The 24375-nt window shown below is 35.7% G+C and overlaps 12 non-coding genes and 1 pseudogene across 12 annotated transcripts; 12 read left to right on the plus strand and 1 right to left on the minus strand.

The window, feature by feature from the left end:
• The first annotated feature begins 1986 nt into the window (after positions 1 to 1986).
• Trnad-auc (transfer RNA aspartic acid (anticodon AUC)) lies at positions 1987 to 2058 on the plus strand. Its single transcript has one exon. It is a non-coding gene; the product is annotated as a tRNA-Asp (tRNA).
• A 656-nt stretch (positions 2059 to 2714) lies between these two features.
• Positions 2715 to 2786, plus strand: Trnad-auc (transfer RNA aspartic acid (anticodon AUC)). Its single transcript has one exon. It is a non-coding gene; the product is annotated as a tRNA-Asp (tRNA).
• A 562-nt stretch (positions 2787 to 3348) lies between these two features.
• Trnad-auc (transfer RNA aspartic acid (anticodon AUC)) lies at positions 3349 to 3420 on the minus strand. Its single transcript has one exon. It is a non-coding gene; the product is annotated as a tRNA-Asp (tRNA).
• A 2808-nt stretch (positions 3421 to 6228) lies between these two features.
• Positions 6229 to 6421, plus strand: LOC140050605 (U1 spliceosomal RNA; annotated as a pseudogene).
• Positions 6422 to 8101: 1680 nt separating this feature from the next.
• On the plus strand, positions 8102 to 8268 carry LOC140050552 (U1 spliceosomal RNA). The gene has a single exon (XR_011845406.1). It is a non-coding gene; the product is annotated as a U1 spliceosomal RNA (small nuclear RNA).
• Positions 8269 to 9962: 1694 nt separating this feature from the next.
• LOC140050554 (U1 spliceosomal RNA) lies at positions 9963 to 10129 on the plus strand. The gene has a single exon (XR_011845407.1). It is a non-coding gene; the product is annotated as a U1 spliceosomal RNA (small nuclear RNA).
• Positions 10130 to 11659: 1530 nt separating this feature from the next.
• On the plus strand, positions 11660 to 11826 carry LOC140050555 (U1 spliceosomal RNA). The gene has a single exon (XR_011845408.1). It is a non-coding gene; the product is annotated as a U1 spliceosomal RNA (small nuclear RNA).
• Positions 11827 to 13519: 1693 nt separating this feature from the next.
• LOC140050556 (U1 spliceosomal RNA) lies at positions 13520 to 13686 on the plus strand. Its single transcript, XR_011845409.1, has one exon. It is a non-coding gene; the product is annotated as a U1 spliceosomal RNA (small nuclear RNA).
• Positions 13687 to 15379: 1693 nt separating this feature from the next.
• LOC140050557 (U1 spliceosomal RNA) lies at positions 15380 to 15546 on the plus strand. The gene has a single exon (XR_011845410.1). It is a non-coding gene; the product is annotated as a U1 spliceosomal RNA (small nuclear RNA).
• Positions 15547 to 17076: 1530 nt separating this feature from the next.
• Positions 17077 to 17243, plus strand: LOC140050558 (U1 spliceosomal RNA). The gene has a single exon (XR_011845411.1). It is a non-coding gene; the product is annotated as a U1 spliceosomal RNA (small nuclear RNA).
• Positions 17244 to 18936: 1693 nt separating this feature from the next.
• On the plus strand, positions 18937 to 19103 carry LOC140050587 (U1 spliceosomal RNA). Its single transcript, XR_011845436.1, has one exon. It is a non-coding gene; the product is annotated as a U1 spliceosomal RNA (small nuclear RNA).
• A 1530-nt stretch (positions 19104 to 20633) lies between these two features.
• On the plus strand, positions 20634 to 20800 carry LOC140050589 (U1 spliceosomal RNA). Its single transcript, XR_011845437.1, has one exon. It is a non-coding gene; the product is annotated as a U1 spliceosomal RNA (small nuclear RNA).
• A 1693-nt stretch (positions 20801 to 22493) lies between these two features.
• LOC140050559 (U1 spliceosomal RNA) lies at positions 22494 to 22660 on the plus strand. Its single transcript, XR_011845412.1, has one exon. It is a non-coding gene; the product is annotated as a U1 spliceosomal RNA (small nuclear RNA).
• The last annotated feature ends 1715 nt before the right edge of the window (positions 22661 to 24375 follow it).

Here is a 24375-nt window from a genome sequence, read left to right on the forward strand (position 1 = left end):
AATAAAATTCATTCCACACACTATTAGTATTTCTGCCATATAATTTGTTGATGTTTACAATTTTATTATTAGTACTATTACAGTTCTTCAAAGCCATCTCATGTACTGTTGATTCCATAAATCTGCAAAGATAAGACCAATAAATGGATGGAAATGTACTATTATTTTTATTCAATCCTACCTAGGCCCTATAGTATTATATTTTATGACTTGGTAACAAACAGAAAGAGGTAATTATTTAATTACAGTTACTAACTAAACTATAATAATCCTCTATGCCTCACCTCTGCTCTACTTTAATTATTAGTATTATTATAATATACTGTATTACTATATTATTAGTCAATAACAAAAGTCAGAGCCAAAAACAAGTTCAACACAAGCTTACCTTTTTTATTTACGTCGCCTTTTACATACGTCTACGCCCGCGCCTTGTCCACTTCCTGGAGGTTCGTCGGTGGACCGGCGACTACTACTCTCTTGTACTGTAGGCCATGGAGTAACTCCATGTGTAGGCCTGGCCTAGCCTAGTATAGTACTAGCGAATTTAGAAGAAACTATAGTCTACTAGACCTAGCCTAATTTGTAGTCTGCGTGAGTGGTTTAGTGTGAGAGATGTACAAATACACACTTTCTTCTTTTCACGTACAATCTTTGCAGACATAACTTTTTATTGATTTGTGAAATATCGATATTTTCTACGACTGCAGCAACAGGGAGCTTGCAACACGTGAGTCTCGTGTAGGATGGGTTTGTTTATTTTGTTTACACCACACAGTCCGCGAACGAGACAAGGCGGTGATTGGACTGTATTAAAATTCATTAACCAATCACAAAACGACTGCTGCCGTGGCTACAACCCCGGGTGTTTCAAACTCTAAATTTGACGATCTCGTACGTGCGTATAGAACGTTCATAAAAATTAAGATGGCGTGCCAGTTAGTCGGCCATTTTGCGGACGTTTTATACCAAAATTTAATTTGTTTATTTCTCAAGTTCTACTAGGTATTTGAATCTAATTTTTTGTGTGCTGTTTATTAACATTAAAAGGATTCATACAAAGTCATTTTTGTGAAATTTTAAAATCCTTTCATATCCATTTTAAGGTGGAAAGTAGAGTAAAATTTCTCAGGTTTTGTAATGTTCATAAAATTTTCAATAACAAAGCAGCTCCATATCTATCTGAACATTTCTCACGGACATCCACAATCCACACACATAACACACGCCAACGTAATGTTAATCTGGTTTTACCTCTACTTAAAGGAAATAAACAGTCTCATTCTACTTTTTTCTTCTCTGCTATCAAAGACTGGAACGCTCTTCCATCAAACTTAAAATTAATTTCCATCATAACTACCTTCAAATCTCATTAAAAAACATTTTGAACGCAATATTTAATATTTATAATAATTTTGATAACTATAATGGTCTTGATAACGTGCAATCTTACTCATTACTTGTTTGCTTTCTCTTTTAATTTTTCTGTTTTACTGGGCTTTATTTTTAATGTATATATATATATATATATATATTTTTTATAAATGTTGTATTTTAGATAAGATAAGATAAGATAAGATAAATCTTTATTGTCATGAACACAACAAGGCGAACATGAAATTGGTTTTCCTTGATGCTTAAAAACACATACAATATATAAAACATTAAAAATATCAATACAATACATTTTCTATTGTTTGTTATGTGCAATTTGGACCCCATTGGAAATGGGCTGGTTTTTCCGGCATAATGGGTGTTCCTAATGCTCGTCATTTTGTCTTTTGTCTGTTTGTTATTTTAATGTTGAGCATCAAATAAATTCAATCAATCAAAAAAAGTAGTTTAACATTCAGAAATGTTTAGTTGATTTGATGATAGTAGGTGTAGTTGATAATTAGTTATTAATTAAATTTCAGTATATCACCGGGCGGTTTAGAATTAATGTTCTTTGCCTCTTGTGTATCGAGTTCGAACAATACCATGAAAGCCCCAGTGGTCTAATGGTTAGGACATCTGCATATCAAGCAGGTGGTCCGAGTTCGAGTCTCGGTTGGGGCGACTGTTTCTCATTCTCACAGATTTCCTCATCTTTATCGTTTCAAATTAATTAATTAAATTTCAGTATATCACCGGGCGGTTTAGAATTAATGTTCTTTGCCTCTTGTGTTTATATATATAAAAGTATCTCTTCGGAGATCCCGCCTCGTGAAAAAAAATACTGAAAGATGAGGGCGTATCAATTTGATCTCTGTTGCGCGTGCGTACAACTGAGGACTAGTGCTGTTCCGCCGTACCACGCCGAGAATGTTAAAGAGTCGTTATCCAATCGAGTTCGAACAATACCATGAAAGCCCCAGTGGTCTAATGGTTAGGACATCTGCATATCAAGCAGGCGGTCCGAGTTCGAGTCTCGGTTGGGGCGACTGTTTCTCATTCTCACAGATTTCCTCATCTTTATCGTTTCAAATTAATTAATTAAATTTCAGTATATCACCGGGCGGTTTAGAATTAATGTTCTTTGCCTCTTGTGTTTATATATATAAAAGTATCTCTTCGGAGATCCCGCCTCGTGAATAAAAATACTGAAAGATGAGGGCGTATCAATTTGATCTCTGTTGCGCGTGCGTACAACTGAGGACTAGTGCTGTTCCGCCGTACCACGCCGAGAATGTTAAAGAGTCGTTATCCAATCGAGTTCGAACAATACCATGAAAGCCCCAGTGGTCTAATGGTTAGGACATCTGCATATCAAGCAGGCGGTCCGAGTTCGAGTCTCGGTTGGGGCAACTGTTTCTCATTCTCACAGATTTCCTCATTCTCACAGATTTCCTCATCTTTATCGTTTCAAATTAATTAATTAAATTTCAGTATATCACCGGGCGGTTTAGAATTAATGTTCTTTGCCTCTTGTGTTTATATATATAAAAGTATCTCTTCGGAGATCCCGCCTCGTGAATAAAAATACTGAAAGATGAGGGCGTATCAATTTGATCTCTGTTGCGCGTGCGTACAACTGAGGACTAGTGCTGTTCCGCCGTACCACGCCGAGAATGTTAAAGAGTCGTTATCCAATCGAGTTCGAACAATACCATGAAAGCCCCAGTGGTCTAATGGTTAGGACATCTGCATATCAAGCAGGCGGTCCGAGTTCGAGTCTCGGTTGGGGCGACTGTTTCTCATTCTCACAGATTTCCTCATCTCTATCGTTTCAAATTATATAATATAATATATATATATAAACACAAGAGGCAAAGAACATTAATTCTAAACCGCCCGGTGATATACTGAAATTTAATTAATTAATTTGAAACGATAAAGATGAGGAAATCTGTGAGAATGAGAAAAAGTCGCCCCAACCGAGATTCGAACTCGGACCGCCTGCTTGATATGCAGATGTCCTAACCATTAGACCACTGGGGCTTTCATGGTATTGTTCGAACTCGATTGGATAACGACTCTTTAACATTCTCTCGGTTGGGGCGACTTTTTCTCATTCTCACAGATTTCCTCATCTTTATCGTTTCAAATAATGAGATAAGAGAGCTGCTTAAAATAAGGACACAAGAAGAAATTTGTAGCATAATCTATAGGCTAGGCTAGGCCATAACATAGCTCTTTGATTCGTTTGTTGGTGCCTGACCTTTCGTCGCCTTGTAAATTGTAGGCCTACAGCCTTCTAATAAGGTGTTTTACAGATTGCCGATGACGGCAAATTAATTGCTATACCTGTATAATATATGCACAATATACTGTACATAGCATGTATTGCATAAATATGCTATAAAGGAAGATAATAATCTGTAACTTAACATTCGCCGCCATATCATCGCTAGACAAAAATAATAACAATAAAGGACGCCCTCAATAATTATTTGTCAGAGACTTTTTATTGGCCGAATATGCCCGACTCCTTTCTCACAGAAAGCCGGTATATACCGGTTATATTTCCGGCACGATAGTCCGATGAGAATGGGTATATGCCGGTAACGATACCGGCACGACGCCAGCACTGTACCGGTATATTGCAGGCACATCTGTGAGAAAGGGGCTTTTGAGGCAGAGGTTGCATTTTTTGTTTGCGCTACTATATGCTTTAGCAGATGCCAAGATGCGCCATGAGATTGAATAGTCTGTGTTGTTGTCCTTGAGTGTCCAAATATGTTTACTGAGTTCGGTTGAGTTTCTAGAACGTGTATGACGGAATGATGAGGTGTGATTTCTGTATCGTGTTTTAAAATCAGTTTCAGTGAGTCCGATATAAGTTTCCGAGGTGGATTTGTCTTTGCGTGTAACTGTGGCTTGGTATATTACAGATGATTGTAGGCAATTTCCGTTTAGCGGGCATGTGTTTTTCTGTCGGCAGTTGCATGTTTTGATTTCTTGCGTGTTTTCCATGGATGTTGTTTCGGGCTGGTTGAGTATTCTCTTGTTGTGACTGTGTATTATCTGTTTCATATTGTTCATACAACTGTAGCTAATCTTGATGGTGTTTCGGTTGAAAATTTTTCTTAGTTTGTTATCTTTTGGAAAATGTTTGTCTACTAGGGATAGGAATTTCTGTCCAATGTTTGTGCTGACGTTTTTGCTGAACGGTGGGTTGTACCACAGAATGTCGTTTCGTTGTCTGTTTTTTCGTCTTGTCTGGGTTACCGGCTCGTATTTTAGTGTGTACTGGTATCCACTGTCGTTGAGAGTTTTCTGGTATACAGGGGCGGCTTGGTTGAATGAATTCTTGTCGGATGACAAGGACGAGAGTCGTTTGTTTATTCCGGCGGGTATATTCTTTAGGATGGTCGGTGGGTGGTTACTTTGTTGATGGATATACTGTAACGTGACGTTTGGTTTGGTGTAGGGCTGGTATGTGTTCCTCGCTAGGTTTAGTGTGACGTCTAAGAAGTTGATGACTTGTTTGTTTGCTTCTATGGTAATGCGTAGGCCGTTATCTTTGAATATTTGGCATATGTCTTTTTTAATGTTTTCTGTGCTTTTAGGTGTGGTGTCTGTGACGGCAAGGCCGTCATCTCTGTAAAGTCCTATGTTGATTCCTAGTTTCTGTTGTAATTGGTGTAACAGGAAGCTTCCAACAAGTTCACACGTTTCTGCGCCATCATAACTACCCATAGTCACATCGAATGCTGTGGGGCCTTTCTTTTGCCACGGTTGCTGTTTGTGTGATAATATTGATTTTTTGGTATGTACGATGATGTCTCTTTCGTCGTTAGGTAATATCATCGTATCTATTAGCGAAGTCTAGTGCTTTGTTCAGCAGGTCATTGCTGATAGAGGGGTAAAATTCTGCGATGTCGAAGCATATAAAGTTGTGTTGTTGTTTCTTGTCGATGCTCTTAAACCAGTCGATGACCGATGAGGTATTTTTCCATTGATTGGTGCGAAGTTTTGATGTAATTTTGCTGTTAATACGATCGAGTATAGTTTTGCTTATCTTGCCTATCTCGGATTTGGTCGGGTTTATTAATCGGCAAGTCGGTTTGTTAGTGAAGTTCGGTTTGTGGTCTTTAAGGGTTATGAAAGCATCTTTATTTGCAGTTGTATCCACTCTGTTGGCGATGTTCAATTTTGTTGCAATACTTTTGTTTTTTCTATGAATCGTTTGTACGAGTTCAGGTTCTGCTTTCTTGTATGATTTGGTGATGTTTTCTTCTAGGAGGTTGTCATACGTCGGTGGGTCTAGTTTGTAAAAATTTGTGGTTTTGTCGGCTGCAATTAAAAGTTCGGGCTCGTTTTCAATTTTCTTGGAGTCGGTTTTTAACTTGTTGAGTAGAGGGTTGTCTGCGTTTTTGAATGTTGTCGATTGTATCAGATGGAGTATGTCATCTTCGAATTTGTATAGTTCTTCGATCGGTGGTGGGTTTTTGGTAGACTTGAAGCCAAATGTTTGCTTGGATGATGCGGTGGTCTATGGGACGTTGTATTAATTTGCTCTGCGTCCTAAAAGGCCTGAGTGTCGCAGGTCTGATGTAGACCGTACATCACTTAAATGATTTGTCGGTATGAAATTACAAATTCCAATACTATTAAAAACAACTAGCATTTAAATTTAGTTGATATGAAAATATGTTTGAGAATAGACTACAGTTAATGTAAGTTACAGAAGAGTATATTACTATTTACATTATGACACTGTAACTGAATATAAATACCAGAATGACACTTGTACAACGATACCAAGCCAATATGTCAGCTAAGAACGTGGTATGGCGTTTAAGCATACTTACCTGGCACAGGAGCGACTTTGATCAGGAAGGAATGTCCTCCCAAGATGAGGCCTCAGCATTGCACACACGGCTGCAATTGACCCTTGCGATTGACCCTTGCGATTGACCCTTGTGATTCCCCCAAACGTGGGGAACTCGGGTGTATATTTTATGGTAGCGGGGGACTGCGTTCGCGCTAACCCCCACCCCAATTCGACATTAATATTAGATAGCCTATGCAGTTCAAGATAATCGTTAGTTTAATTAAGAACACTTGATATATAACTATTTATGGTTACATTATCTGTTTTGAAACTTTGTTGGTTTGTAACTATTTATTTTCCCATAACAACTATTGGTATAGCATATTAACAGGCGTTGAACGCTTCATAATTATTTCGAAGCGTACGAAGAATAATATCAAACTCTAGATTAAACAAAATAAAGTAGTCTATTATAGAACTTACGTATTTAAATAATTTTATTACTTTCTGTTAAACGATAATTATATTTCACTTACAATATGTATATTTATAGATATTTTATTTACTTACATGTCATATTGTTCTTGTCGAAGAAGTTTGGCGATAGAAAACCTTTGACATTTTAGACTCAATGATGAAGACGTAGTATGTACAGCGTTTAATTGTTCTGTTTCAGTTTGTAAGCAATGCTGTTTTTCTTCGCCATTTCTATCGCTGCAATTCAAGTGGTTTATGGATTGGAGATCTAGCTCCATCGGTGCATTGCGTGATATCGTATACAGGTATGCCACCCACTCGTTGTAAGTGTTGGATGTTACGTGGTACTTCGTTCCATTCACTATAATGATATATGGCAGATAGTATTGCCAACCGTCTGTCAATCGATACCTATAACAAGAAAACAACATTATTTATTAATAACGATGATCATGTAAATAAATAATAAGGATAATCAATGGTATTTCTGTTAAAATTACAAATGTAAGGAGCATTACTAGTAAAATGACAAAAGTACTGTAACCGAATAAGTAATGTAAGTAAGTTGCAGGCAGTGAGTTTTATTTAAGAAAAGGTTATTACAAATAATGTGGTAGAAAGAAGTTTCGTATCGATCAGTAAATTACCTGTAAAAACCAACATTGTTATTGCAATGAATAAGTTGGTTTAATAATGTAAATCACATACCTGTGTCTGTCAACCTTTTCGATATACGGAGATTCACTGAAGATCTGTCGAACACATTCTCTGACATTCTTCATATTATACTTCTCCGGACAAATTTTATCAATAATGTGCAGCACGTTTAGAGAACCGCTGGTAGTATCTGGACAACGGAGAAGAGCCGCCACAACAAGTTCTTGAAATGAGAGAGGCATCATCAATGTATCGGTGAGATCGGAGAACATCATGCAAGACATATTTAGGTTATTCGTCGTTCGGATAATAGTCGAATGGTAGCTTTTCAGATAATTCAGTTGACTTTAATAGTTGAATGCCGTAGAAATCAAAGGCACACCATTTTATAAATGTCTTTGTCGGTTAGATATTAATGAAAGGACAAGAAAAACACAATAGAAACAATGGCTGCGTTGAGTAACGCGGGCGCAATCGCAACAATAAACAATTTTAAAACAATAGAAACGGTAAAGCAAAGAAAGCAGATGACACTTTAATGATTTGTCGGTATGAAATTACAACTTCCAATACTATTAAAAACAACTAGCATTTAAATTTAGTTGATATGAAAATATGTTTGAGAATAGACTACAGTTAATGTAAGTTACAGAAGAGTATATTACTATTTACATTATGACACTGTAACTGAATATAAATACCAGAATGACACTTGTACAACGATACCAAGCCAATATGTCAGCTAAGAAGGTGGTATGGCGTTTAAGCATACTTACCTGGCACAGGAGCGACTTTGATCAGGAAGGAATGTCCTCCCAAGATGAGGCCTCAGCATTGCACACACGGCTGCGGTTGACCCTTGCGATTCCCCCAAACGTGGGGAACTCGGGTGTATAATTTATGGTAGCGGGGGACTGCGTTCGCGCTAACCCCCCACCCCAATTCGACATTAATATTAGATAAGCCTATGCAGTTCACGATAATCGTTAGTTTAATTAAGAACACTTGATATATAACTATTTATGGTTACATTATCTGGTTTGAAACTTTGTCGGTTTGTAACTATTTATTTTCCCTTAACAACTATTGGTATAGCATATTGACAGGCGTTGAACGCTTCATAATTATTTCGAAGCGTACGAAGAATAATATCAAACTCTAGATTAAACAAAATCAAGTAGTCTATTATAGAACTTAGGTATTTAAATAATTTTATTACTTTCTGTTAAACGATAATTATATTTCACTTACAATATGTATTAAATGCTATTTATTTATAGATATTTTATTTATTTACATGTCATATTGTTCTTGTCGAAGAAGTTTGGCGATAGAAAACCTTTGACATTTTAGACTCAATGATGAAGACGTAGTATGTACAGCGTTTAATTGTTCTGTTTCAGTTTGTAAGCAATGCTGTTTTTCTTCGCCATTTCTATCGCTGCAATTCAAGTGGTTTATGGATTGGAGATCTAGCTCCATCGGTGCATTGCGTGATATCGTATACAGGTATGCCACCCACTCGTTGTAAGTGTTGGATGTTACGTGGTACTTCGTTCCATTCACTATAATGATATATGGCAGATAGTATTGCCAACCGTCTGTCAATCGATACCTATAACAAGAAAACAACATTATTTATTAATAACGATGATCATGTAAATAAATAATAAGGATAATCAATGGTATTTCTGTTAAAATTACAAATGTAAGGAGCATTACTAGTAAAATGACAAAAGTACTGTAACCGAATAAGTAATGTAAGTAAGTTGCAGGCAGTGAGTTTTATTTAAGAAAAGGTTATTACAAATAATGTGGTAGAAAGAAGTTTCGTATCGATCAGTAAATTACCTGTAAAGGCCAACATTGTTATTGCAATGAATAAGTTGGTTTAATGATGTAAATCACATACCTGTGTCTGTCAACCTTTTCGATATACGGAGATTCACTGAAGATCTGTCGAACACATTCTCTGACATTCCTCATATTATACTTCTCCGGACAAATTTTATCAATAATGTGCAGCACGTTTAGAGAACCGCTGGTAGTATCTGGACAACGGAGAAGAGCCGCCACAACAAGTTCTTGAAATGAGAGAGGCATCATCAATGTATCGGTGAGATCGGAGAACATCATGCAAGACATATTTAGGTTATTCGTCATTCGGATAATAGTCGAATGGTAGCTTTTCAGATAATTCAGTTGACTTTAATAGTTGAATGCCGTAGAAATCAAAGGCACACCATTTTATAAATGTCTTTGTCGGTTAGATATTAATGAAAGAACAAGAAAAACACAATAGAAACAATGGCTGCGTTGAGTAACGCGGGCGCAATCGCAACAATAAACAATTTTAAAACAATAGAAACGGTAAAGCAAAGAAAGCAGATGACACTTTAATGATTTGTCGGTATGAAATTACAACTTCCAATACTATTAAAAACAACTAGCATTTAAATTTAGTTGATATGAAAATATGTTTGAGAATAGACTACAGTTAATGTAAGTTACAGAAGAGTATATTACTATTTACATTATGACACTGTAACTGAATATAAATACCAGAATGACACTTGTACAACGATACCAAGCCAATATGTCAGCTAAGAAGGTGGTATGGCGTTTAAGCATACTTACCTGGCACAGGAGCGACTTTGATCAGGAAGGAATGTCCTCCCAAGATGAGGCCTCAGCATTGCACACACGGCTGCGGTTGACCCTTGCGATTCCCCCAAACGTGGGGAACTCGGGTGTATAATTTATGGTAGCGGGGGACTGCGTTCGCGCTAACCCCCACCCCAATTCGACATTAATATTAGATAAGCCTATGCAGTTCACGATAATCGTTAGTTTAATTAAGAACACTTGATATATAACTATTTATGGTTACATTATCTGTTTTGAAACTTTGTTGGTTTGTAACTATTTATTTTCCCTTAACAACTATTGGTATAGCATATTGACAGGCGTTGAACGCTTCATAATTATTTCGAAGCGTACGAAGAATAATATCAAACTCTAGATTAAACAAAATCAAGTAGTCTATTATAGAACTTACGTATTTAAATAGTATGTACAGCGTTTAATTGTTCTGTTTCAGTTTGTAAGCAATGCTGTTTTTCTTCGCCATTTCTATCGCTGCAATTCAAGTGGTTTATGGATTGGAGATCTAGCTCCATCGGTGCATTGCGTGATATCGTATACAGGTATGCCACCCACTCGTTGTAAGTGTTGGATGTTACGTGGTACTTCGTTCCATTCACTATAATGATATATGGCAGATAGTATTGCCAACCGTCTGTCAATCGATACCTATAACAAGAAAACAACATTATTTATTAATAACGATGATCATGTAAATAAATAATAAGGATAATCAATGGTATTTCTGTTAAAATTACAAATGTAAGGAGCATTACTAGTAAAATGACAAAAGTACTGTAACCGAATAAGAAATGTAAGTAAGTTGCAGGCAGTGAGTTTTATTTAAGAAAAGGTTATTACAAATAATGTGGTAGAAAGAAGTTTCGTATCGATCAGTAAATTACCTCTAAAGGCCAACATTGTTATTGCAATGAATAAGTTGGTTTAATAATGTAAATCACATACCTGTGTCTGTCAACCTTTTCGATATACGGAGATTCACTGAAGATCTGTCGAACACATTCTCTGACATTCCTCATATTATACTTCTCCGGACAAATTTTATCAATAATGTGCAGCACGTTTAGAGAACCGCTGGTAGTATCTGGACAACGGAGAAGAGCCGCCACAACAAGTTCTTGAAATGAGAGAGGCATCATCAATGTATCGGTGAGATCGGAGAACATCATGCAAGACATATTTAGGTTATTCGTCGTTCGGATAATAGTCGAATGGTAGCTTTTCAGATAATTCAGTTGACTTTAATAGTTGAATGCCGTAGAAATCAAAGGCACACCATTTTATAAATGTCTTTGTCGGTTAGATATTAATGAAAGAACAAGAAAAACACAATAGAAACAATGGCTGCGTTGAGTAACGCGGGCGCAATCGCAACAATAAACAATTTTAAAACAATAGAAACGGTAAAGCAAAGAAAGCAGATGACACTTTAATGATTTGTCGGTATAAAATTACAACTTCCAATACTATTAAAAACAACTAGCATTTAAATTTAGTTGATATGAAAATATGTTTGAGAATAGACTACAGTTAATGTAAGTTACAGAAGAGTATATTACTATTTACATTATGACACTGTAACTGAATATAAATACCAGAATGACACTTGTACAACGATACCAAGCCAATATGTCAGCTAAGAAGGTGGTATGGCGTTTAAGCATACTTACCTGGCACAGGAGCGACTTTGATCAGGAAGGAATGTCCTCCCAAGATGAGGCCTCAGCATTGCACACACGGCTGCGGTTGACCCTTGCGATTCCCCCAAACGTGGGGAACTCGGGTGTATAATTTATGGTAGCGGGGGACTGCGTTCGCGCTAACCCCCACCCCAATTCGACATTAATATTAGATAAGCCTATGCAGTTCACGATAATCGTTAGTTTAATTAAGAACACTTGATATATAACTATTTATGGTTACATTATCTGTTTTGAAACTTTGTTGGTTTGTAACTATTTATTTTCCCTTAACAACTATTGGTATAGCATATTGACAGGCGTTGAACGCTTCATAATTATTTCGAAGCGTACGAAGAATAATATCAAACTCTAGATTAAACAAAATCAAGTAGTCTATTATAGAACTTAGGTATTTAAATAATTTTATTACTTTCTGTTAAACGATAATTATATTTCACTTACAATATGTATTAAATGCTATTTATTTATAGATATTTTATTTATTTACATGTCATATTGTTCTTTTCGAAGAAGTTTGGCGATAGAAAACCTTTGACATTTTAGACTCAATGATGAAGACGTAGTATGTACAGCGTTTAATTGTTCTGTTTCAGTTTGTAAGCAATGCTGTTTTTCTTCGCCATTTCTATCGCTGCAATTCAAGTGGTTTATGGATTGGAGATCTAGCTCCATCGGTGCATTGCGTGATATCGTATACAGGTATGCCACCCACTCGTTGTAAGTATTGGATGTTACGTGGTACTTCGTTCCATTCACTATAATGATATATGGCAGATAGTATTGCCAACCGTCTGTCAATCGATACCTATAACAAGAAAACAACATTATTTATTAATAACGATGATCATGTAAATAAATAATAAGGATAATCAATGGTATTTCTGTTAAAATTACAAATGTAAGGAGCATTACTAGTAAAATGACAAAAGTATTGTAACCGAATAAGTAATGTAAGTAAGTTGCAGGCAGTGAGTTTTATTTAAGAAAAGGTTATTACAAATAATGTGGTAGAAAGAAGTTTCGTATCGATCATTAAATTACCTGTAAAGGCCAACATTGTTATTGCAATGAATAAGTTGGTTTAATAATGTAAATCACATACCTGTGTCTGTCAACCTTTTCGATATACGGAGATTCATTGAAGATCTGTCGAACACATTCTCTGACATTCCTCATATTATACTTCTCCGGACAAATTTTATCAATAATGTGCAGCACGTTTAGAGAACCGCTGGTAGTATCTGGACAACGGAGAAGAGCCGCCACAACAAGTTCTTGAAATGAGAGAGGCATCATCAATGTATCGGTGAGATCGGAGAACATCATGCAAGACATATTTAGGTTATTCGTCGTTCGGACAATAGTCGAATGGTAGCTTTTCAGATAATTCAGTTGACTTTAATAGTTGAATGCCGTAGAAATCAAAGGCACACCATTTTATAAATGTCTTTGTCGGTTAGATATTAATGAAAGAACAAGAAAAACACAATAGAAACAATGGCTGCGTTTAGTAACGCGGGCGCAATCGCAACAATAAACAATTTTAAAACAATAGAAACGGTAAAGCAAAGAAAGCAGATGACACTTTAATGATTTGTCGGTATGAAATTACAACTTCCAATACTATTAAAAACAACTAGCATTTAAATTTAGTTGATATGAAAATATGTTTGAGAATAGACTACAGTTAATGTAAGTTACAGAAGAGTATATTACTATTTACATTATGACACTGTAACTGAATATAAATACCAGAATGACACTTGTACAACGATACCAAGCCAATATGTCAGCTAAGAAGGTGGTATGGCGTTTAAGCATACTTACCTGGCACAGGAGCGACTTTGATCAGGAAGGAATGTCCTCCCAAGATGAGGCCTCAGCATTGCACACACGGCTGCGGTTGACCCTTGCGATTCCCCCAAACGTGGGGAACTCGGGTGTATAATTTATGGTAGCGGGGGACTGCGTTCGCGCTAACCCCCACCCCAATTCGACTTTAATATTAGATAAGCCTATGCAGTTCACGATAATCGTTAGTTTAATTAAAAACACTTGATATATAACTATTTATGGTTACATTATCTGTTTTGAAACTTTGTTGGTTTGTAACTATTTATTTTCCCTTAACAACTATTGGTATAGCATATTGACAGGCGTTGAACGCTTCATAATTATTTCGAAGCGTACGAAGAATAATATCAAACTCTAGATTAAACAAAATCAAGTAGTCTATTATAGAACTTAGGTATTTAAATAATTTTATTACTTTCTGTTAAACGATAATTATATTTCACTTACAATATGTATTAAATGCTATTTATTTATAGATATTTTATTTATTTACATGTCATATTGTTCTTTTCGAAGAAGTTTGGCGATAGAAAACCTTTGACATTTTAGACTCAATGATGAAGACGTAGTATGTACAGCGTTTAATTGTTCTGTTTCAGTTTGTAAGCAATGCTGTTTTTCTTCGCCATTTCTATCGCTGCAATTCAAGTGGTTTATGGATTGGAGATCTAGCTCCATCGGTGCATTGCGTGATATCGTATACAGGTATGCCACCCACTCGTTGTAAGTGTTGGATGTTACGTGGTACTTCGTTCCATTCACTATAATGATATATGGCAGATAGTATTGCCAACCGTCTGTCAATCGATACCTATAACAAGAAAACAACATTATTTATTAATAACGATGATCATGTAAATAAATAATAAGGATAATCAATGGTATTTTTGTTAAAATTACGAATGTAAGGAGCATTACTAGTAAAATGACAAAAGTACTGTAACCGAATAAGTAATGTAAGTAAGTTGCAGGCAGTGAGTTTTATTTAAGAAAAGGTTATTACAAATAATGTGGTAGAAAGAAGTTTCGTATCGATCAGTAAATTACCTCTAAAGGCCAACATTGTTATTGCAATGAATAAGTTGGTTTAATAATGTAAATCACATACCTGTGTCTGTCAACCTTTTCGATATACGGAGATTCACTGAAGATCTGTCGAACACATTCTCTGACATTCCTCATATTATACTTCTCCGGACAAATTTTATCAATAATGTGCAGCACGTTTAGAGAACCGCTGGTAGTATCTGGACAACGGAGAAGAGCCGCCACAACAAGTTCTTGAAATGAGAGAGGCATCATCAATGTATCGGTGAGATCGGAGAACATCATGCAAGACATATTTAGGTTATTCGTCGTTCGGATAATAGTCGAATGGTAGCTTTTCAGATAATTCAGTTGACTTTAATAGTTGAATGCCGTAGAAATCAAAGGCACACCATTTTATAAATGTCTTTGTCGGTTAGATATTAATGAAAGAACAAGAAAAACACAATAGAAACAATGGCTGCGTTGAGTAACGCGGGCGCAATCGCAACAATAAACAATTTTAAAACAATAGAAACGGTAAAGCAAAGAAAGCAGATGACACTTTAATGATTTGTCGGTATGAAATTACAACTTCCAATACTATTAAAAACAACTAGCATTTAAATTTAGTTGATATGAAAATATGTTTGAGAATAGACTACAGTTAATGTAAGTTACAGAAGAGTATATTACTATTTACATTATGACACTGTAACTGAATATAAATACCAGAATGACACTTGTACAACGATACCAAGCCAATATGTCAGCTAAGAAGGTGGTATGGCGTTTAAGCATACTTACCTGGCACAGGAGCGACTTTGATCAGGAAGGAATGTCCTCCCAAGATGAGGCCTCAGCATTGCACACACGGCTGCGGTTGACCCTTGCGATTCCCCCAAACGTGGGGAACTCGGGTGTATAATTTATGGTAGCGGGGGACTGCGTTCGCGCTAACCCCCACCCCAATTCGACATTAATATTAGATAAGCCTATGCAGTTCACGATAATCGTTAGTTTAATTAAGAACACTTGATATATAACTATTTATGGTTACATTATCTGTTTTGAAACTTTGTTGGTTTGTAACTATTTATTTTCCCTTAACAACTATTGGTATAGCATATTGACAGGCGTTGAACGCTTCATAATTATTTCGAAGCGTACGAAGAATAATATCAAACTCTAGATTAAACAAAATCAAGTAGTCTATTATAGAACTTACGTATTTAAATAGTATGTACAGCGTTTAATTGTTCTGTTTCAGTTTGTAAGCAATGCTGTTTTTCTTCGCCATTTCTATCGCTGCAATTCAAGTGGTTTATGGATTGGAGATCTAGCTCCATCGGTGCATTGCGTGATATCGTATACAGGTATGCCACCCACTCGTTGTAAGTGTTGGATGTTACGTGGTACTTCGTTCCATTCACTATAATGATATATGGCAGATAGTATTGCCAACCGTCTGTCAATCGATACCTATAACAAGAAAACAACATTATTTATTAATAACGATGATCATGTAAATAAATAATAAGGATAATCAATGGTATTTCTGTTAAAATTACAAATGTAAGGAGCATTACTAGTAAAATGACAAAAGTACTGTAACCGAATAAGAAATGTAAGTAAGTTGCAGGCAGTGAGTTTTATTTAAGAAAAGGTTATTACAAATAATGTGGTAGAAAGAAGTTTCGTATCGATCAGTAAATTACCTCTAAAGGCCAACATTGTTATTGCAATGAATAAGTTGGTTTAATAATGTAAATCACATACCTGTGTCTGTCAACCTTTTCGATATACGGAGATTCACTGAAGATCTGTCGAACACATTCTCTGACATTCCTCATATTATACTTCTCCGGACAAATTTTATCAATAATGTGCAGCACGTTTAGAGAACCGCTGGTAGTATCTGGACAACGGAGAAGAGCCGCCACAACAAGTTCTTGAAATGAGAGAGGCATCATCAATGTATCGGTGAGATCGGAGAACATCATGCAAGACATATTTAGGTTATTCGTCGTTCGGATAATAGTCGAATGGTAGCTTTTCAGATAATTCAGTTGACTTTAATAGTTGAATGCCGTAGAAATCAAAGGCACACCATTTTATAAATGTCTTTGTCGGTTAGATATTAATGAAAGAACAAGAAAAACACAATAGAAACAATGACTGCGTTGAGTAACGCGGGCGCAATCGCAACAATAAACAATTTTAAAACAATAGAAACGGTAAAGCAAAGAAAGCAGATGACACTTTAATGATTTGTCGGTATAAAATTACAACTTCCAATACTATTAAAAACAACTAGCATTTAAATTTAGTTGATATGAAAATATGTTTGAGAATAGACTACAGTTAATGTAAGTTACAGAAGAGTATATTACTATTTACATTATGACACTGTAACTGAATATAAATACCAGAATGACACTTGTACAACGATACCAAGCCAATATGTCAGCTAAGAAGGTGGTATGGCGTTTAAGCATACTTACCTGGCACAGGAGCGACTTTGATCAGGAAGGAATGTCCTCCCAAGATGAGGCCTCAGCATTGCACACACGGCTGCGGTTGACCCTTGCGATTCCCCCAAACGTGGGGAACTCGGGTGTATAATTTATGGTAGCGGGGGACTGCGTTCGCGCTAACCCCCACCCCAATTCGACATTAATATTAGATAAGCCTATGCAGTTCACGATAATCGTTAGTTTAATTAAGAACACTTGATATATAACTATTTATGGTTACATTATCTGTTTTGAAACTTTGTTGGTTTGTAACTATTTATTTTCCCTTAACAACTATTGGTATAGCATATTGACAGGCGTTGAACGCTTCATAATTATTTCGAAGCGTACGAAGAATAATATCAAACTCTAGATTAAACAAAATCAAGTAGTCTATTATAGAACTTAGGTATTTAAATAATTTTATTACTTTCTGTTAAACGATAATTATATTTCACTTACAATATGTATTAAATGCTATTTATTTATAGATATTTTATTTATTTACATGTCATATTGTTCTTTTCGAAGAAGTTTGGCGATAGAAAACCTTTGACATTTTAGACTCAATGATGAAGACGTAGTATGTACAGCGTTTAATTGTTCTGTTTCAGTTTGTAAGCAATGCTGTTTTTCTTCGCCATTTCTATCGCTGCAATTCAAGTGGTTTATGGATTGGAGATCTAGCTCCATCGGTGCATTGCGTGATATCGTATACAGGTATGCCACCCACTCGTTGTAAGTATTGGATGTTACGTGGTACTTCGTTCCATTCACTATAATGATATATGGCAGATAGTATTGCCAACCGTCTGTCAATCGATACCTATAACAAGAAAACAACATTATTTATTAATAACGATGATCATGTAAATAAATAATAAGGATAATCAATGGTATTTCTGTTAAAATTACAAATGTAAGGAGCATTACTAGTAAAATGACAAAAGTATTGTAACCGAATAAGTAATGTAAGTAAGTTGCAGGCAGTGAGTTTTATTTAAGAAAAGGTTATTACAAATAATGTGGTAGAAAGAAGTTTCGTATCGATCATTAAATTACCTGTAAAGGCCAACATTGTTATTGCAATGAATAAGTTGGTTTAATAATGTAAATCACATACCTGTGTCTGTCAACCTTTTCGATATACGGAGATTCATTGAAGATCTGTCGAACACATTCTCTGACATTCCTCATATTATACTTCTCCGGACAAATTTTATCAATAATGTGCAGCACGTTTAGAGAACCGCTGGTAGTATCTGGACAACGGAGAAGAGCCGCCACAACAAGTTCTTGAAATGAGAGAGGCATCATCAATGTATCGGTGAGATCGGAGAACATCATGCAAGACATATTTAGGTTATTCGTCGTTCGGATAATAGTCGAATGGTAGCTTTTCAGATAATTCAGTTGACTTTAATAGTTGAATGCCGTAGAAATCAAAGGCACACCATTTTAAAAATGTCTTTGTCGGTTAGATATTAATGAAAGAACAAGAAAAACACAATAGAAACAATGGCTGCGTTGAGTAACGCGGGCGCAATCGCAACAATAAACAATTTTAAAACAATAGAAACGGTAAAGCAAAGAAAGCAGATGACACTTTAATGATTTGTCGGTATGAAATTACAACTTCCAATACTATTAAAAACAACTAGCATTTAAATTTAGTTGATATGAAAATATGTTTGAGAATAGACTACAGTTAATGTAAGTTACAGAAGAGTATATTACTATTTACATTATGACACTGTAACTGAATATAAATACCAGAATGACACTTGTACAACGATACCAAGCCAATATGTCAGCTAAGAAGGTGGTATGGCGTTTAAGCATACTTACCTGGCACAGGAGCGACTTTGATCAGGAAGGAATGTCCTCTCAAGATGAGGCCTCAGCATTGCACACACGGCTGCGGTTGACCCTTGCGATTCCCCCAAACGTGGGGAACTCGGGTGTATAATTTATGGTAGCGGGGGACTGCGTTCGCGCTAACCCCCACCCCAATTCGACATTAATATTAGATAAGCCTATGCAGTTCACGATAATCGTTAGTTTAATTAAAAACACTTGATATATAACTATTTATGGTTACATTATCTGTTTTGAAACTTTGTTGGTTTGTAACTATTTATTTTCCCTTAACAACTATTGGTATAGCATATTGACAGGCGTTGAACGCTTCATAATTATTTCGAAGCGTACGAAGAATAATATCAAACTCTAGATTAAACAAAATCAAGTAGTCTATTATAGAACTTACGTATTTAAATAGTATGTACAGCGTTTAATTGTTCTGTTTCAGTTTGTAAGCAATGCTGTTTTTCTTCGCCATTTCTATCGCGGCAATTCAAGTGGTTTATGGATTGGAGATCTAGCTCCATCGGTGCATTGCGTGATATCGTATACAGGTATGCCACCCACTCGTTGTAAGTGTTGGATGTTACGTGGTACTTCGTTCCATTCACTATAATGATATATGGCAGATAGTATTGCCAACCGTCTGTCAATCGATACCTATAACAAGAAAACAACATTATTTATTAATAACGATGATCATGTAAATAAATAATAAGGATAATCAATGGTATTTCTGTTAAAATTACAAATGTAAGGAGCATTACTAGTAAAATGACAAAAGTACTGTAACCGAATAAGAAATGTAAGTAAGTTGCAGGCAGTGAGTTTTATTTAAGAAAAGGTTATTACAAATAATGTGGTAGAAAGAAGTTTCGTATCGATCAGTAAATTACCTCTAAAGGCCAACATTGTTATTGCAATGAATAAGTTGGTTTAATAATGTAAATCACATACCTGTGTCTGTCAACCTTTTCGATATACGGAGATTCACTGAAGATCTGTCGAACACATTCTCTGACATTCCTCATATTATACTTCTCCGGACAAATTTTATCAATAATGTGCAGCACGTTTAGAGAACCGCTGGTAGTATCTGGACAACGGAGAAGAGCCGCCACAACAAGTTCTTGAAATGAGAGAGGCATCATCAATGTATCGGTGAGATCGGAGAACATCATGCAAGACATATTTAGGTTATTCGTCGTTCGGATAATAGTCGAATGGTAGCTTTTCAGATAATTCAGTTGACTTTAATAGTTGAATGCCGTAGAAATCAAAGGCACACCATTTTATAAATGTCTTTGTCGGTTAGATATTAATGAAAGAACAAGAAAAACACAATAGAAACAATGGCTGCGTTGAGTAACGCGGGCGCAAACGCAACAATAAACAATTTTAAAACAATAGAAACGGTAAAGCAAAGAAAGCAGATGACACTTTAATGATTTGTCGGTATGAAATTACAACTTCCAATACTATTAAAAACAACTAGCATTTAAATTTAGTTGATATGAAAATATGTTTGAGAATAGACTACAGTTAATGTAAGTTACAGAAGAGTATATTACTATTTACATTATGACACTGTAACTGAATATAAATACCAGAATGACACTTGTACAACGATACCAAGCCAATATGTCAGCTAAGAAGGTGGTATGGCGTTTAAGCATACTTACCTGGCACAGGAGCGACTTTGATCAGGAAGGAATGTCCTCTCAAGATGAGGCCTCAGCATTGCACACACGGCTGCGGTTGACCCTTGCGATTCCCCCAAACGTGGGGAACTCGGGTGTATAATTTATGGTAGCGGGGGACTGCGTTCGCGCTAACCCCCACCCCAATTCGACATTAATATTAGATAAGCCTATGCAGTTCACGATAATCGTTAGTTTAATTAAGAACACTTGATATATAACTATTTATGGTTACATTATCTGTTTTGAAACTTTGTTGGTTTGTAACTATTTATTTTCCCTTAACAACTATTGGTATAGCATATTGACAGGCGTTGAACGCTTCATAATTATTTCGAAGCGTACGAAGAATAATATCAAACTCTAGATTAAACAAAATCAAGTAGTCTATTATAGAACTTAGGTATTTAAATAATTTTATTACTTTCTGTTAAACGATAATTATATTTCACTTACAATATGTATTAAATGCTATTTATTTATAGATATTTTATTTATTTACATGTCATATTGTTCTTTTCGAAGAAGTTTGGCGATAGAAAACCTTTGACATTTTAGACTCAATGATGAAGACGTAGTATGTACAGCGTTTAATTGTTCTGTTTCAGTTTGTAAGCAATGCTGTTTTTCTTCGCCATTTCTATCGCTGCAATTCAAGTGGTTTATGGATTGGAGATCTAGCTCCATCGGTGCATTGCGTGATATCGTATACAGGTATGCCACCCACTCGTTGTAAGTGTTGGATGTTACGTGGTACTTCGTTCCATTCACTATAATGATATATGGCAGATAGTATTGCCAACCGTCTGTCAATCGATACCTATAACAAGAAAACAACATTATTTATTAATAACGATGATCATGTAAATAAATAATAAGGATAATCAATGGTATTTCTGTTAAAATTACAAATGTAAGGAGCATTACTAGTAAAATGACAAAAGTATTGTAACCGAATAAGTAATGTAAGTAAGTTGCAGGCAGTGAGTTTTATTTAAGAAAAGGTTATTACAAATAATGTGGTAGAAAGAAGTTTCGTATCGATCATTAAATTACCTGTAAAGGCCAACATTGTTATTGCAATGAATAAGTTGGTTTAATAATGTAAATCACATACCTGTGTCTGTCAACCTTTTCGATATACGGAGATTCATTGAAGATCTGTCGAACACATTCTCTGACATTCCTCATATTATACTTCTCCGGACAAATTTTATCAATAATGTGCAGCACGTTTAGAGAACCGCTGGTAGTATCTGGACAACGGAGAAGAGCCGCCACAACAAGTTCTTGAAATGAGAGAGGCATCATCAATGTATCGGTGAGATCGGAGAACATCATGCAAGACATATTTAGGTTATTCGTCGTTCGGATAATAGTCGAATGGTAGCTTTTCAGATAATTCAGTTGACTTTAATAGTTGAATGCCGTAGAAATCAAAGGCACACCATTTTATAAATGTCTTTGTCGGTTAGATATTAATGAAAGAACAAGAAAAACACAATAGAAACAATGGCTGCGTTGAGTAACGCGGGCGCAATCGCAACAATAAACAATTTTAAAACAATAGAAACGGTAAAGCAAAGAAAGCAGATGACACTTTAATGATTTGTCGGTATGAAATTACAACTTCCAATACTATTAAAAACAACTAGCATTTAAATTTAGTTGATATGAAAATATGTTTGAGAATAGACTACAGTTAATGTAAGTTACAGAAGAGTATATTACTATTTACATTATGACACTGTAACTGAATATAAATACCAGAATGACACTTGTACAACGATACCAAGCCAATATGTCAGCTAAGAAGGTGGTATGGCGTTTAAGCATACTTACCTGGCACAGGAGCGACTTTGATCAGGAAGGAATGTCCTCCCAAGATGAGGCCTCAGCATTGCACACACGGCTGCGGTTGACCCTTGCGATTCCCCCAAACGTGGGGAACTCGGGTGTATAATTTATGGTAGCGGGGGACTGCGTTCGCGCTAACCCCCACCCCAATTCGACATTAATATTAGATAAGCCTATGCAGTTCACGATAATCGTTAGTTTAATTAAGAACACTTGATATATAACTATTTATGGTTACATTATCTGTTTTGAAACTTTGTTGGTTTGTAACTATTTATTTTCCCTTAACAACTATTGGTATAGCATATTGACAGGCGTTGAACGCTTCATAATTATTTCGAAGCGTACGAAGAATAATATCAAACTCTAGATTAAACAAAATCAAGTAGTCTATTATAGAACTTAGGTATTTAAATAATTTTATTACTTTCTGTTAAACGATAATTATATTTCACTTACAATATGTATTAAATGCTATTTATTTATAGATATTTTATTTATTTACATGTCATATTGTTCTTTTCGAAGAAGTTTGGCGATAGAAAACCTTTGACATTTTAGACTCAATGATGAAGACGTAGTATGTACAGCGTTTAATTGTTCTGTTTCAGTTTGTAAGCAATGCTGTTTTTCTTCGCCATTTCTATCGCTGCAATTCAAGTGGTTTATGGATTGGAGATCTAGCTCCATCGGTGCATTGCGTGATATCGTATACAGGTATGCCACCCACTCGTTGTAAGTGTTGGATGTTACGTGGTACTTCGTTCCATTCACTATAATGATATATGGCAGATAGTATTGCCAACCGTCTGTCAATCGATACCTATAACAAGAAAACAACATTATTTATTAATAACGATGATCATGTAAATAAATAATAAGGATAATCAATGGTATTTTTGTTAAAATTACGAATGTAAGGAGCATTACTAGTAAAATGACAAAAGTACTGTAACCGAATAAGTAATGTAAGTAAGTTGCAGGCAGTGAGTTTTATTTAAGAAAAGGTTATTACAAATAATGTGGTAGAAAGAAGTTTCGTATCGATCAGTAAATTACCTCTAAAGGCCAACATTGTTATTGCAATGAATAAGTTGGTTTAATAATGTAAATCACATACCTGTGTCTGTCAACCTTTTCGATATACGGAGATTCACTGAAGATCTGTCGAACACATTCTCTGACATTCCTCATATTATACTTCTCCGGACAAATTTTATCAATAATGTGCAGCACGTTTAGAGAACCGCTGGTAGTATCTGGACAACGGAGAAGAGCCGCCACAACAAGTTCTTGAAATGAGAGAGGCATCATCAATGTATCGGTGAGATCGGAGAACATCATGCAAGACATATTTAGGTTATTCGTCGTTCGGATAATAGTCGAATGGTAGCTTTTCAGATAATTCAGTTGACTTTAATAGTTGAATGCCGTAGAAATCAAAGGCACACCATTTTATAAATGTCTTTGTCGGTTAGATATTAATGAAAGAACAAGAAAAACACAATAGAAACAATGGCTGCGTTGAGTAACGCGGGCGCAATCGCAACAATAAACAATTTTAAAACAATAGAAACGGTAAAGCAAAGAAAGCAGATGACACTTTAATGATTTGTCGGTATGAAATTACAACTTCCAATACTATTAAAAACAACTAGCATTTAAATTTAGTTGATATGAAAATATGTTTGAGAATAGACTACACACTAAAAAAAAAAGGTGCAAATCTCTACCTAAAAAGGTGCAAACCGATGCAACAATAGCAGCTCCCTTTAAGGTGCACAACTGCACCTTTGACGGAAGGTGCAATTTTGAACCCTGATAAAGGGTGCTATAATGCTCCTTTGGAGTTCACATTT

Source organism: Antedon mediterranea, chromosome 5 (genome assembly GCF_964355755.1).
Source record: "Antedon mediterranea chromosome 5, ecAntMedi1.1, whole genome shotgun sequence".
Lineage (NCBI taxonomy): Eukaryota > Metazoa > Echinodermata > Crinoidea > Comatulida > Antedonidae > Antedon > Antedon mediterranea.